General features: G+C 57.3%; 1 protein-coding gene across 23 annotated transcripts in view; it reads left to right on the top strand.

Moving 5' to 3' along the window:
- The first annotated feature begins 960 nt into the window (after window positions 1-960).
- The window catches only part of Ptprs (protein tyrosine phosphatase, receptor type, S), a 61,571-nt gene continuing 46,761 nt past the window's right edge, over window positions 961-15,770 (top strand). For 8 of the 23 annotated variants that reach the window (XR_015628487.1, XR_015628484.1, XR_015628483.1 and 5 more), the window contains exon 1: window positions 15,518-15,597. The gene's annotated coding sequence lies outside the window, so the exon portion shown is untranslated. Of the gene's footprint in view, window positions 1,093-15,497; window positions 15,598-15,770 lie in introns of those variants that run through there. The other 15 variants (XR_015628486.1, XR_015628485.1, XR_015628482.1 and 12 more) reach the window with 3 other exon arrangements.

The following is a 15,770-nucleotide window of genomic DNA, read 5'->3' as shown; positions in this document are numbered from 1 at the left end:
CACTTGGTGTATGGATCACACACGCCAATCAGGGTCACCCTAGCCAAGCAAGAGGACAAAGCCAGCTCTGCTAACCTGGCCACGGTGTCAGCACTGGGAAGCCCTGTTCTTAATTTAGGCTCCTCATCAATTATTCATGATGCTCTTCCCCATTTATGACCCAGTCCTTCCGAGAGGACTCTTCCCAGATTGTAAAATAAAATCGTTTCAGTGTCTGAGGCAGGGTCTCAGTGTGCAGCCCACGCTGGACTCACACTGGCAGCAATCCTCCTGTTGCTGTCTGAAAGTCATGCGACCCCGTGCCCAGAGACAACTCTTTTCTTTAAGGTTCTCTTCCGTCTTTTACTGCTTTTTTTGGTTTGGCATGTCTAGTAACTCCGTGGATATGGGTGTGAGCATGCATGTGGAGGTCAGCGCCAACCACAAGAGTCAGATCCCTCCTTCCACTGTGAGACTTTAGGGATTGAAGTTAGGTTCTCAGGCTTGGGCAGCAAACACCTATATGTACCTAGCCATTTTGAGCCCCTCCCTACTTTTTTTTAATGCCAGGGTCATCCTGCTGTTTCCAAGCTCGAATTCATTGTTATCCCAGGCTGTTCAAAAAAATGACAGACTCTTCAGCCAGAAGCAAGGCGGGTTTGATGGAAAAGATTTTAGGGAAAGGATAGTTTGGCCAAAGGAAGCAGAGTGGGGAGTCAGAGACAGGAAGATCAGGTCGTCCTTAGTTACACAGCAAGTGTAACTTGAGGCCAGCCTGGGCTACACCAGAACTTGAGTTTAAAGGAAATCCAGAGGAGACAGGTCGGGCCCACGTGTCCCACATCCCACGTGCTCCCGCAGCCTTCTACAGGCTGCGGGAGCACGTGACCCAGCAGCGCCGCCTCACTGGACAGGTCTCTGTGCGCGTGCGCAGTACTGTTTACGGCCAGGCCCCAGAGCCGCCGCGGCGGAAGGGGTGACGTCACCGGCTGGGGGCGCGGGAGCCGCAGTGGGTTTTTGCCCCGCCCGCCAGGCAGCTCCGGCCGTGCGCGCACGCCGAGCCGCCGGAGCCCGGGCCGACCCGGTGCCGGGAGCAGCATGCGGAGCCCGCAGGTACCGGGGTGCACGGGGCGCACGGGGCGCACGGGAGACACGGGAGCGGGGTGGGCGGCGCCGGCTTTGTGCTTCCAAGCTTCTCGGCCTTTGTGCTCCGAAGGGGGTCCGGGCTGCAGCCCTGATCGGATTCTGCAAGGAGAGGGATGTGGGGGACGTGGAGGGATGGAGCTGGAGGAATGGGGACCGCGAGAGATGTGAACCCGGAGGGACAGGGACTCAGAGAGACGGGAACCGGTAGAGACCCAGACCGGGAGGGATGAGGACGCGCGCGGGCAACTTGGCCCGTGCCCAGGGTTGCCAACTGCACCAACCGGGCGGGGACACAGTGTGCCGTGCACCGTGTCCGCGTCTGGAGCTGCAGACCGGGCCAGACACCTCAGCTCACCTGGGGCTTCGGCCCCACCCTTCTGCGGCCCAGGCGCCCCCCCAACCCCCGACCTCCCCCAGATCTGGAATTGGGACTTCTCATCCTCCAGTCCTCGCGGTGTAGGGGCCGTGGGGAATCCCGGGGAGCCAGCCTGCGGCCCTGAGGCCCCAGGTACACCCCAAGAGCCCCCCGACTGGCTGAGGGTGGTGACGTCACCGGGGGCGGGGACTGGGGTGCTGAAGGAAATGGGGTAAGGGAGCCGGTACCCCTGTTGCAATGCAAGCTGGGTCAGGGCCAAGTTATCCTTTCTTTGTGGAACCCCCTCACCCCCAATTCCCAGCACCACTATGAGCGAGGATCGTTTTGATTGCCACACCCCCAAATCTCGGTCCGTTAACCCCTCTCCCTGCTCTCAAATCTGTCTCCAGATGAGCCCCTGCAGCAAGCGTGAGCGCCCATCTTCCCGGTCATTCCCCATCTCATCCCTCCCTCCAGTAGAACCTCCTAATGGTCACTTCCCCGGGTGTCTCCTGGCTTGACAGGGGTTCCCTTACGCTCACTTTCCAACCTGAGCCAGGATGTTCCTCCCCCCAATAAACCGTCCTTGATGCTCATGGGGAGACCTCTGAGACGTTCCAAGCCAGATCGGACACTCGGGGACCCAAAGAGTCTGCTACAGAGTAAGGAGCATCCCGAGGGTGTTAGATTGTTGGACACACTCTCTGCACCTATGTTTCTGCACCTAGAACCTGGGTCCTGGTTTCTGTGCCCCTCGGGGGAGTGCTGCTGTCCCTACAGTGCAGAGAATGGCTGTCTGCTTGTCTGGGCTAGCCTGGGACCCTCCTACTTGGGCTCAGGCCCCTCTAACCAGCTGCTTACTCCTTCCATTATTAAAGGCCCCTGAGTCGGAGCTGCCATTTGCATAGACTCCCCTCCCCCTGCCCGGTCCTTTCTCTTTTCTTTGTGTCCCTCCCCCTGTCAATCTCCAGCTGCCTTCTGTCTCCGTCTCCGCTCTTGCCTTCTGCCAGCTGATTTTTTGGCGGCGGCAGGCGGCCAGCTGGAGTTGGGGGCGGCTTTCCGCCCCGGCCAACCCCAGAGTCCCCAGCTAGGGACAGTGGGGGGGGGACACACTTAGGTCCCAGATAATGTCCGTGCCTGACCTCCCGTCAGTCTCCCTGCCCATCGCGCCTGGGTCTCCAGAGACCCACAAAGTCCCGTCTTGTCCCCTTGGGGCCCCAGAGAGGATGGGGGGGACACACCCTCACCATGACATTGCATTTCTTCTTGGGGACCGCTCTCCCACCCCCCAATCCCTTGGAGAACCAGCCACCCGCTACTGAGATCGCTCTGAGCATCCTCCTAATTGGGCTCAGGGAGAACGAACCGTCGCGGGAGCCCGGGCCGCTTAGCGAGCTCTGCGGCCGGTATCGCGCCCTGGAGGGTGACATCGGTGTCCCCGGAGCCTTGGGGGGCTGTGGCCAGGTGCCAGTCCCCGGGGGCGGCGCCCGCAGGGTACAGAGCTGATGGCCGGGTGTGGCTAGGAAGGCTGTGCGGTCTGTCCGCGGACCCAATGGGATTGGGAACTCTTGGGTACGTGGCAGGTTCACAGAAGGGGACCCCGCATCCACAGTCCCCACACTGCAGCGTGGCCATGACTCTCCGCACACTGAATCAGTCTCAGAGCCTCTGGGGCTCTTGTCTCCACCCCAGGGAATCGGGGCGTCCCCGTGTCCCTCGTGTACTCGAATGCGGCCAAGTGCCTCTTGGTGACTCGGTTTCCCCTTCTGTGTTTACTCTGTGTGTCTCTCGGTGTCCGGATCTGTGGCTACGCTGATGTCCCCGTCGCGTGGCCCTGCCGCGCTAACCCCGCGCTCACCTGTTCCCTGTGTCTCAGCCGCTGGGTCAGGGGAAAGAGGGGCTGTCGGGAGAGTTCGGGGTTGGGGCGAGCCGGAGGAAAAGCCTAAAAATAGAGATATTTAAAAACCGGCCAGGTCTAGGGACATCTACCAGGGTTGAGCCCTGTCTGCCGCCCTGAGCCCCACTCGTCTGCGTTTTACTTAGCCGGAGGGGAGAGTCTTGGGGTCTGGTTGGGATAGTAGAACATTGCATCACTGTGGCTTTCTTTTGGGGGGTGTCCCTCAACCGAGGGTCTCTTAGGAGAGAGATGTACTCCTAAGATAGAACTGTTCCCCGTCTGTTGTGCATCCCAGGGCTCAGCTGCAGCCCTCTCTGGTCCAGCATTTGGACAAGGAAAAGCCACCAGGTCCCCGCCACTGACGTCCCAGAATCTGGAAGTCGCGGGAGGAGGAGGCCGCCCTTCCTCTGTCCTCTGTGGCGGTGCTGGGGTTTGTGGGGGAGGCTACATTTGGCCGACAGCCACATCGCGACTAAAATCCACCCGGAGGGTCCTCAACAAAGACCCGGGGCGCACGGACAGGGGCAGAGTCTCTCCAGAAATCAGGACAATGGGCTGTGGGGAGGGGCAGGACTGCTGGGGGAGCCGGGCTGCTGGGCGGGGAGGATGGGGTTGCTAGGGGGAAGATAGAGCAGCTGGGGAATGAGGACCACGGATTGGGGAATCTGCGTGTGAGGCGCAGGGAGCTTTTTGACCTTAGGGATTCGGAGCTGCGGTTTCCGAAGGGTAACCAGAGAGGGTGATTGGTTCTGACTGAGGTAGCACAGCACGGTAGTGATTTCAAGTCGCCACATCTTAATCTCCGCGTGACTTCCTTTTTTTCTTACATATATAAAAAGTAATAATCAAAATTCTTTTAACGGACACAAATGTGGTGGGGGGTGTCTCAGTGGCGATCTCCTTCGCGGCACGCGCGCCTTAGTGCTGGCGCCTCGAGGTGTGGGGTCGTGTCATCTTTCACGAGTTCAGGCGTTCAGGCGACGGTGGACTCCGCTTTAATTTAGTCTTTCTTCTTCCTTCTGAGCTGCCCCGCCCCCCTCCGCCTGGCCGAACTGTCGCCGGGGACTGACATTTCTCAGTGGGACTTGGAGTTTAGAACAAACCTGGGGTTCAGTCTCTCCCGTCCGTCCGTGCCCTGCACTCGGCCCTTACCCGAGTCCTTGGAGCTGACTCAAGCGTCCCCCTCTTTTGGAAGATCCCTTTTGCTTTTGGGTGACCTCACTGCTCCCCGGTGCTCTGCTGGGTTTCCAGACCTCGCTGTGTCTCCCTGCTACATAATCTGTCCCAGGCTGCCCAGGGGGAAGCCGCGTCGCGACCTCGCGCGCGGGACCGGATGTCACCTCCATGAGGTTGTCTCCCTGTGCGTCCCACGCCTGTGGGTGTTTAATCGAATTAAGCTGATAATTAACCCCGTGATTAGCAAATAAAAGGATGTGGGGTGAGGATGGCGCCGCTCTGACTTGGCGTGATGCGGGCTTAAATCAGAGGGAGGACTATAGAGGTCCGAGTGTTCGCATCACGAAGCCCGCGAGTGGCACTCTGGGAGTTAAAGAACCAAAGGTTCGGGGCTGGGGATTTAGCTCAGTGGTAGAGCGCTTACCTAGGAAGCGCAAGGCCCTGGGTTCGGTCCCCAGCTCCGAAAAAAAGAACCCAAAAAAAAAAAAAAAAAAAAAAAAGAACCAAAGGTTCAAATCCCGCATCTTTCGGCTTGCTGACTGTGTGACCTTAGGGACCTCTCTGTGCTGATGTATTTTCTCCTCCTCTGTGAATAAAAGGGACAGTACTCACCCCAGGGGTTGTCAGGGAATGTATACATCGGGCACTCAGCAGTGTTAGGACCCCAGGTGCCATGCTGCCTTGAGGTTTGTTACTCACTTCCTAGTGAGTCCGTGCTCCTTGGCATCCCCCAGCCTCATCCACAGCCCCCTCCAGTGCGACGGATGACTCAGCGATGCAAACTGGGGCGTAGTTCCCCGCCGCTGGCTGCCTAACCAGGCTGCCCCACTTTTGCGGGACCGTGGGGGGCCCAAGGTGGGTAGGAATGACCGCTTAGGGACTCTGGGACTTCCAGCTCTCTAGATGGGAGAGTCAGCTGCGTGAGGGGGGGTCAACGAAAGGGCTCAGCGGGTAAGTGTTTGTGGCCACAAGCTGGAAGCTAGAACCGCCATGTCGCTAAAATGGATAAAACAAAACATTGGTTTTAAAAAGTTCAAAGAGGGGGTTGGGGATTTAGCTCAGTGGTAGAGTGCTAGGCAAGCGCAAGGCCCTGGGTTCTGTCCCCAGCTTCGGGGGGGGGGGGGAAGAAAAGAAAAAAAAAAGTTCAAAGAGGAAACACTCGGCGGGTTTCCCAGAATTCTCCAGCGTTAGCAGGGATATCGGATATGAGGAAAGGGTCCAGGATGGCCCAGAGAGGGAGAGGATGTTACAAAGGCCACACGGCACAATGTGGAATCAGCTGGGCCCGTGCAGTAGTGGAGGTCAAGAACCTCCCAGTAGTCAAAAGGGGGAAACGGAGTCAGGAAGCCACAGAAAGAGCAGCTTCTCTGTGGCCGGTGACATTCCAGCACTCAGGAGGTGGAGGCAGAAGGATCAGGAGTTCAAGGTTATCCAGGGCTGGTGGGGAGGGGGAAGGTCACACCCCCCATTGGCATGAAATGGGCATTTTACCCCAGCCCCTGGGTCTCTGGCTTCCAGGAACCTAGTGGAATGAACAAAAACCTCTTAAGTCAAGAGGCGGCCCCCCCACTCCTCAGCCTCACCCTCCACATCTCTACAGGAGTCACACATGTCCCTCAGTTTCCTCAGCTGTCAATGCATTGTGTCTACCTTACCCCAGGGATCCTTCACTGACTGGGGGACAGCTGGTGATGAATGTGTGGGGGTGCCAGGAGCCTGTGCTACCCGGTCCTTAACATTCGGGTGAGCTCTGGTACTGAGGCCACAGAGAGATAAGGCCCTGCCCAGAAAGGGTTAGCAACTTTTCCATGGTCACATAGCTGGCAGAACCATCAACCCTGTGACTAAAAGGACAGAGCCGAGCACGCAGGGAGCCATGGGTACCACGTGGAGAAACTGAGGCACAAGGACGGGGAGAGTATTGGAAGGCTGAGGCCTCTGAGATTTGGGAAGCCATATGATGCTGCTGAGCTCACAGAGACCTCTTTCCTCTTTGGACAAGAGCTCCGTAGTTGGGTTTTGTTCCCTGTTAGCTGTGTGATCTTGGAACAGTTGCTAAGTGTCTCTGATCAGCATGCTTTCCCAGCAGCTGGGCTTCCCAGGGGCATTGGTCTGGGTTGTCATCATCCAGTTGCCCTTCTGGTCTTGGCCAGTGAAAGCAGGTGCAGGGGGATTGCTGTGTGGCCTTAGGTGCACATGTGACCTCTTTCAGCTGCACTCCGTGGCATCTGGTCCAGAGTGGAACCATCCAGTCTGGGGGATCAGCACTGGAAATACCAATTGAGGTGCTATCCTGTGATCTCGTGACCCTGTGACCCGGGCACTGGAGAGGTGGAGATGGGGGAGGGGCCATAGCTCGCCCAATCAGTGAGCTCCAGGTTCAAGGCCCTGGTGTGTTTTGTGGAGAGGCCTCAGTTTCTCCAGTGGTAGGAAGAAGAGACAGTATCGGAGTTCTGTGACATCAGACAGCATGGGGGCCACCTCCTACCCCCTCACGTGTTCCTACCTCTCCTGTCACCCTTAGCTCCCTGCCTGTCTTCCATGTCCCCTTTCCCGTGTCCCTCCTCCCGTCCGATGCATCGCTGGAGCCTAGGGGAGGGGCTCCTTCCTGAAGTCAATTAATGAGCCCGTTAAAAACTATTTATTTTCCTGACATTTGTTTACAGAGAAGAAAGAGACATATTGTCAGTGGCGCCGGAGGTGCCAGGACGCGGTGGGTGGCTTTGGTGACCCTGCGGGGCGTGGACTCTGTGAGGGGGTGACCTGGGCATCGCGGCCCCTGCAGGGTTCCTGGGAGTGTGCCGGGGGCAGCACATAGGTGTCGGCCGGTGCTCATGTAGCTAGCCGCCTTGTGCCATGGGCGCTGTGAGCAATGACGTTTCCCTAGAGGAGCTTATGGGTGGGAAGCAGCATCCCAAAAACTGGGGTTCTCTGGGAAATGTACTCATGGGGATAAGGGTGATGGTGGACGAAGTCAGGCTGGCGCCGGCTCTGTCCCAGCCTCTCCACTGGGTGCTTGAAGCACAGTACTTTTTTTTTCTTTTGGTTCTTTTTTTTCCGGAGCTGGGGACCGAACCTAGGGCCTTGCGCTTCCTAGGCAAGCGCTCTACCACTGAGCTAAATCCCCAACCCCAGCACAGTACTTTTAAATTCATCCAGCTGCTTTGCCTTGAGAAAACTATGGTCATTTCCACTGAGGCTCAGAGAGGACATGTGTGTGCTCAGAGTCACACAGCAGGTACTAATGCACTGGGCTCAGGCTGACACTGCTGTTGGGTGTCTCCCTGTTCCCCAGTCCTCACCACCTGCCTATCAGCACCCTCAGGCCTGTCTCTAGGCTTGTCTCCAGGCTTGGGGCTTGCCAGGAGAAAAGCAGTTTCTAGTGTCCCCAGGCCCTGAGAAGTCCCCTCCCATCATGGTCACTCAGTCCTAGCTCCCACTCTTACACCTCATTCAGTTCCCTCCTCCTTTTGCCCACTGTCCTCCATGTCCCCTTCTTTCTCCTAGGTCAAAGGCCCCCAGGCCCTGCTGGTCCCTTGCCCTCAGTTCTCCCATCCTCCCTCCGTCTATCCTCCCTCCTGCCCTCCCCTTCCTTTGCCCTTTCCCCCTAGCAGGCCTCGGTCTCCTGACAGCTCCTCCAGCCTTTGCCCTGGTCATGTCCTCTGCCCTCCTCCCCAGCCTGTGCACAGTAGGCCGTCTCCACAGGACTGGCTGGTCCTGGGAGGCCAGGGACCAACTGACTCCTCTTTGGCTCTGGCCAGTCCCAGGCAAAGCTCTGTCTTCCTCCCTGCTTCTCACCTTGGCCTCCAGAAATAGCCTGGTCCTGAGTTCCGGGTGCTGCCCACGGGTGTGAGGGATGCGACAGTGCTGCCCTGCTGCTGCAGAAATAGCCGTTGCTGGGATCCCCCCCCCCTTTGATGTTTGAGGAAGCCCGGCCACCCACAGGACCATGTGTGCTAAGGATGTGGCTACAGCTGCTTGGGGGTGGGGCGCATGACCCATATCTGGCCTGGAGCCCAGGGCCAGGTCTCAGTGTCGCCTGCCTTTCAAGTGCTGCATGACCTCAGGCATGCTGTGTGGCTCTGGGCAAATGTTGAGCCCTCTCTGTGCTGGGAAGTTAGTGATCAGCTGACTCTAAGGCCGGGCTCCCCTTCTGCTAGCCCGGGGTGAGGACAGGGCTACTGACCCTGCTTTGACCACCCGACAGCAGGTGCTGGGCACTGCAGCAGGAGACTGCTGGGGTGGGGACATGGGTGGGGAAACAGACTCTAGGATGGGGTGGGGACTGGCTGTGAAGTCTACACAGGGCATTAAGTGCAGCTCCAGCTTGGGACCTGACACCTCCTTCTGGCCTGCACAGGCGCTGCACCCACAAGCACAGACGCATAAGCTAAGCTTCCTTTTATAAGCGCTCCTGCGGGAGGACTGTGAGTGCTGCTGGCTTTCCTCTGTTGTATAGACACACATGTGCTCACAGGGTCCAAGTGTCTTCCTAGTCAGCGAAGTCCTCTGGAGACATAGGAGAAAACATGAGAAACTGATGACAGGTGCAGAGGCTTCCTGAGGGAAGCGGGGCTGTTTACCAGCCTAAGGGGAGAGAAAGGTGGTCCCACCTCCATTGATAGCTTACAGCTGGAGGAGGCGGTGAAGGCTGGGGTATTCTACAATAATGGTTATTCTGCCCAGAGAGGCCAAGCTGCTTATCTGAGGATGCAGAGCAAGACCACAGGTCAGGATTCTGACCCAGAGTTTTCATGCCCAGCAAAATGCTCCTGCGGGGCAGATTGCACCAGTGAGAGAAACTGAGTGTCACAGAGGGAGGTGGGAGTCTCAGAGGACTCTGGACCGAAAAGGGAGTTAGTTGAGTGGTGCTCATGGGAAAGGTGGGTGGTGGTGTGAGGGACGGGTCAATTCAGAGACCAGGGCATAGGCTACAAAGTGGAGGTGCTTTGTGCAGCGCTCAGCATGAACTCAGAACAGCACCTGAGTCAGACAGACTAAGTGGGAGGCTCTGGGCTGTTGGAGCCCAGAGGCAGCAAGGTGTTGGCCAAAGGTTGCACAGCACACAACACAGCTCCCTGACCCCCAGCCTGTTCCCACCCTCTGGGCTGCCAACTATGGCTTGTTGGTTTCCAAACTCCTCTGGCTCCAGTCCTGCCCTCATCCCACTTCCTCAGTCTGCACCCAGGCCCATGCCAGCTGGCCCTGCTGGCCAGGGCCTCTTGGTGGGCGGGCATCCCCCTGCTTCCATTCAGGTTTTCTTCTGCCCCTCTCTCTGTATTCCCCACTAATGAGGAGAAAGGGGTGGGAGGGAGGGAGGAAAATTATATACACACACGAACATGTAGAAATTAGTTTAGGATCTGGGCCAAGAGCCACTTGCGCTTGGCCAGGCATTGTGGGTAATTCATTGCTCATTACCATAAGGGCTGGAACTGGGCTGACAAGCTGAGGGGGCTTTTGAGATTCTAATATATATTATCTCATACCCAGTCCCTATCCCAGTCCTAATCCCCCCAGGACTCCCCACCCCCATCTTCAGGGCCCCAGGACTCCCCACCCCCACCCTCAGGACCCCACCCCCATCCTCATCCCCCAGGACTCCCCACCCCATCCTCATCCCCCAGGACTCCCCACCCCCATCCTCAGGACCCCACTCCCATCCTTATCCTCCAGGACTCCCCACCCCATCCTCATCCCCCAGGACTCCCCACCCCATCCTCATCCCCCAGGACTCCCCACCCCATCCTCATCCCCCAGGACTCCCTACCACATCCTCATCCCCCAGAACTCCCCACCCCACCCATCCTCAGACCTTCAGGACCACCCATCCTCATCTCCCAAGACCACTGCAGATGGGGCCAGTCCTGACAACTCTGGGCTGAGAAGGGAATTGAGCGGTGCTCACAGGGAGGACAGTCCAATGCTGCCCTGACCCTAAGCCTCCGGATCCCAAGGCTCTGTCATCACCCTCAGCCTTGGTAGATTTTGGGATTTGCTTTTCTACATAGTTTTAGTTTTTTTGAGACAGGTCTCACAGGCCTGGATTTGCAGCTTTGTGAATCTGCCCGCCTTACCAGCGAGTGGCCATGACTGTCTCGGCTTCTTTGGTGGTGCTGTGTTGTTTCTCTAGAGCTTGTCTAGCAGACATTTCACTGTCTCCCGGCCCTGGGTCCGTCATTTCCCCTCAGTGTGAGTTTGGTGGCTCTGATGATTGACGTGACCCCACAAGCACGGGGGGACCCTGGCAGAGGGATTGCTTGTTTCTCTGGGGATGGAGGTGCCTTTTGGTTTGAGTTTGTTTTGGCTTTTCTTCCTTTTCTTTCTTGGACTGAGCCTGTAGCCCAGGCTGACCTCCAACTCCTGGCAAACCTTCTGAGTGCTGCAATGACTGCGTCACCATGGTGGGGGGCTCTCTTGCTCCCTTCTCAGGAGCTGCCCTGAGGCTTGAAGTGTGATGGTTGCAGCCAGGATGGACTTGCCCCGTCCTGCCTTCCATGCTCAGGCTGGCTGTGGGGATACCTGGATGCATGTGTGGCAGACACTCCCCCATGGCTCCGACTGCACCCCACCCCTTGCACTTACTTTCTCCCTTCACCTGAAAATAGCTCCTCCCTTTAATCCCCACACTCAGGAGACAGGTAGGAGGATCTCTACCTAGGGAGTTGGAGGCCAACCTGGGGCTACATGGTGAGCCCAAGCACAGTGAAAGAAAACTCTAGGCTGTCTGCAGCTGAGCAACTGCCCACCTACCCTTCCGGCCTCACCCTCTTGCCCAGGCTAGTTCACCACTCACCCTGTCTTCCTGCATACTCGTGGGGTGGGATGGGGTGGGGTGTCCTGTGCTGCTCTGTCACATGACTGCTAGATGGGCTGTCATATACCTAAAGAAGCATAGCTCTGTGCCCTCAGCGCTCAGCATAGAGCCTGGTATACATCAGGCACTCTATAAATGGTCACAATGGGGTAAAAGAGGATTGTTGTTGAGCCCACCAAACACTGACCATCACTAAGACTGTGCCCTCCCCCACCTTCTTCTGATTGGCAGTTCCCATCCCATGGGCGGTTTCCAGGAAACCTCCTTGTAAGGCATCCTCTGCCAGTACACCCCTTTCCCTAGAGGACATTCTGTATGATATCTGTGACTCCTGCCTCAATTTCCCCAATCTTCACAGGCCTTGAAGACACAAATTGAATCCCAGCTACCAAATAGCCAGTGCTCGATCCCCCAGTGCATAGGTTGGGGAAACAGGCTACAGAGTAGCAGAGGCTAGCTCAAGGCTCCAGACCGCAGGCTCTTTTTTCCTTTTGTGGTTTGTAATTTTATGGCGTTGAGCTTGGGCTGGTGCTTCATGGTTGCAGCTCAAAGCCATCAGCTTGGCCAGGCTGTGGGCTGTGGGTGCTCAGCCACCCAGGCACTGAGGGCTGTTGAGGCACAGGCACCCAGGGCTGCAGGGAGACCCCAGCTGCACTGTAATCTTGGGCTTTCCAAGTACCAAGAGCTTGGAGGTCTGATACTCTGGTGTATGCAGTTGGTGTCTAATGTAAACCTGTTTAAGGCAGAGTGACACGAGCCGTGAGAGTCTCTGTGTGACTGTGGCCCCATCTGGGAGACCCCACTATCCTGTGGCCCAGCTCTGTGTCCTTGGTTCGTATTTCTTGGCAATGGGGAGTTCTGGGGGGGGGGAGGTGTAGAGCTGCAGCCGCCTGGATGAACTCCAGATGTGCCTTAGCTTACCCATACTGCACAGCTAGGCTAGACTCAGTAACTGAAGGGGTTGGCAACCCAGGAAAGTCACAAAAGAAATTAAATCCAGGGATGTGAGAGGGAGGGTGAGGAGGCGAGGCTGCTTGGACAGAGAACACAGCCTCACAAAGGCCCTGGGGTAGGAAAGAACCTAGCATGGTGGAGCAGCATAGAGGGAGGAGGGGAGGAGGAGGCAGGGAGGAGCAGCATCACTGGAATCTGAAAGTCTTTTGGATTTATCCCAAAGGAAAGGAAGATTGTTGTGCCCGCAGGTGGGGCAGACCTGGGGATAACAATTGCTGGTAAGCAGCAGGGTGTGCCCATTGTGGGCTGCATGTCCTCTGACGCTGTGAGCAAGGGTGGGGTCATGCTTCTGCCAGTCTGCACAAGCTGCTGCCCCAGGTCACAGGTTCTGTGCTGTGCTGGCGGTTGTGAAGATACCACTCAACAGACCAGTTCCTGGGAGAGTGGGGAGAAGTTGCTCCCGGTGTGGTGTTGGGTGCTGATAGGATTAGGGTGCTTCCCAGCCTCACGAGGTGTTGCTTGCAGACCCCACTCAAGCAGATCCAGAAGCGGGAGAACCTCCCACCCACCCACATGCCATTGCAAGAGGATCTATCCTGAGGTCTCCAGCCTGAGCTGTGGAGCGAAGGAACTGTGTAGTGACCCTGGCCATGAAGCACAAGTAGCAGTGACTATACCCAGGGACACGCAGTGGATTGTGGTCTCCGCAGAGTAAACTCTGAGGTCAAAAGGAAGGTGTTACTAGGTATGGTGGTGGCCTCCACCCTGTCGCTAGCGTCTCTGCACACAGTAGGTGCTCAATATGCATTCTGAAGAAAGATTGTATGGTCATGGCTGGGCTGTTTCTGCCCTGGCCCTGTGAATTCTGGATAACTGTTACTTCCCCCTTTCTGCTGATGTTGGCGAGTTTCCTGCACGGGACTGTTTCATAATTAGAAGAAAAGTTATTTTGAAAAAACAAAAATTATACCCTAACATCCCAGCTGCAGGAGCTGCTGATGTGATCCATCACTGTGTCCCTCTCCAAGGGTGGTGGCATCCTGATGGAGAGGACATAGTAACAGCAGGTTCCTAAGCCCCTTGGGCCAAGGACACCCCTCTACTGCTCACCTTTAAGGACGCCAAATGCTGAAGTCGGACTTTTCCAGCTTCACTTCCCGTAATAACCAGTCCCTGGGAAGACTCACTAGGGCTTTAGAATTCTACTCAGAATCCACCTGCTCTGCCTCTGCCTGGACCAGCCTTATGCCTCCATCCTGGGCACCTGACCCACACCTGCAGTCTTATCCCTCCTGCCCACACCTCAATGGCTCCTGCATCCCTCAGGGTTGAAGCTCACAGAACTCTTTCCTACCTTAGCTCCTTGCTCCAGCCACACAGGCCTCCTGTTTCTCTTTCAAAATGTCAGACTCTGTGCTACCCTAGGGACTTTGCCCAGCTAGCTGTGCCTTTACTTGGAATGTTCCTTTCCAGCACCCCTGGCTCTCCTTTCCACATGGGTCTCATTCCCACACAGCCCCTCCCTCGCTTATCTGCAGTGCTCTTCCCCACCTCCTGCCCACCCCTTGGTCTCTGGTACACACAATAGACTCTTGGAAACTTTGCCTTACAAATGTTGCCGTGCCACAGTTGTGTCAAGGGCAGGAGTGATGTGCTCTGCTGAGAGCTTCCTGGGCATTCTGGCCCTGTGCTGATGTTGGGGGTAGGGTGGACAGGTGATAGTGACAGATCCCAGCTGCTCCATCAAAGGATGCCTGGTGTAGAGGCAGTGCTGTGACCAGCTGTTAACATGTATGGTCACCAGTTCTGTGACAGGGTGCTTGGGGCTCCTTAGGTTAGGTTGACCTGTGGAGAAGGACACCTGGCCCAGATTTCCCTGACTCCCATGGGGGTGGCCGTGTCCCAGCACATTATGGTTACCATGTTGAAAGGGGGTCAGGATGTCAGTTCCATATCCTTGCCTAAGAGAAGGCTTGCTAGCCCTTGTTTACTCTCCGCTGTGTACTGGGCAGTCCCCATCTGCACCACACACTTGGGCAGGTAGATATCCTCTCGAGTCCTGTGGGTTGCCTGAGCCTTTGCATGCCTGGGCCAACCCAGACAGCATTTTGTTGTTTAATTTTAGGGACTGACCGGTCTCATACTTGCTACATGGCTGTCAGGTCAGGCATCCGGCCCTTGGGTTGTCATCTATAAGTCACTGTGTCCTGTGCCAACTAGGCGGGAGGGGACTGTTCGTGGTGAGCCGTCCTGCTCTTTCGAATATAGGGGAGGGGTTCCCGTAGCATCTGCAGGTTCGAAGCCAGCTAGACAGCGCACAGAGGGAGTCAGAGGCAGCATCTGTTTTCCAATCTTCCACGGCTGGGCGAGAGCATTGGCCACCAGGTTCCCAAGATGTGGGAAATAGAGGTCTGGGCTAGCTTGGGGCTCCTGAACCATCCAGTCCTTGCCTGCATCTGTCACTCCGACGACGGCGCCGCTGAGAACCGAGTCAGAGGTGCCATCCCTCCTCCGGAACCCCCCATGTCTGAGACTGAGAAGTGAGGGTTACTTCGCCTCACTTCCGGCCGGTGTCCCTCCTCCCTCTAACCGCTGTAGACCCTCAGAAGCCAGAGCCAGGCCTCCCGGGAGCCACACTTCTAGCCGGGCTTCGTGCCAGAAAGCCACGCCCAGCCCCAAAGCTCCGCCCCATAAAGCCCTACAATCCACTCCCCCAACCCTGGGGTCCCCTACCTCCTAAAAATCCTCTCCGAAAGGTCACGCCCCCAGCCAGCCACTCTCTCCCAACTCCAGCGGAATCTCCGCCCCTATCAGGGCTTGGAGCATCAGCCCCGCCCCCAGCTCCCTCCCTCCTGCATCTGCCCTCAGCCTGCCACCGCGAAGCTCCGCCCCCCGGCTTGTCTTCCCAATAAGCACCGCCCTCACCCAGCCTACCGTGGAAGCTCGGCCTACCGTTAAGCCCCATTCCTCAGCCAGTCTTCCTAAGAAGCCCCTCTCCCAGCTCCTTATTCCTCCTGATGTGCCCTTAGCCTGCCGCTGCGAGGCCCTAACCCCTAGACGGCTTTATCAGAAAACTCGGGCAGTCTCGGAAACCCCGCCTCTTGCCCCCTCCCTCGGAGTCTCCGGGCCTGCCCCCGCAGGCCAGGCTCCGCCCCTGACTCGACCGCTACTCTATAGCTTGCGCCAAGTCTACGTTGTGCTGGGCTGGCATAGACGGACGCACGGACGAACGGACGGCGCAGCGAGCGGCGCAGGCCGGACCTCGCAGCCGCGGTGAGTCGTTCGAGCCGATCCCTGACCAGCCTTTGTTATCATACTGGTGTCCCCTACAGAGCCAGGGGACCCCCACCCCCCGCGTGTCTGTGTGCCCGATCTCGGAGACACTCGGGAGCGATCGGGGACGGTCGGCTGTTACCGGAGCCGCTCGGGTCTCCCTCGGCCTCGCG

The sequence above is a fragment of the Rattus norvegicus genome, chromosome 9, assembly GCF_021556685.1.
Source record: "Rattus norvegicus strain SHRSP/BbbUtx chromosome 9, alternate assembly SHRSP_T2T, whole genome shotgun sequence".
NCBI classification, from domain to species: Eukaryota; Metazoa; Chordata; class Mammalia; order Rodentia; family Muridae; genus Rattus; species Rattus norvegicus.
Note: the sequence above shows the minus strand (reverse complement) of the source record. Positions and strands in the feature narration are given on the sequence as shown.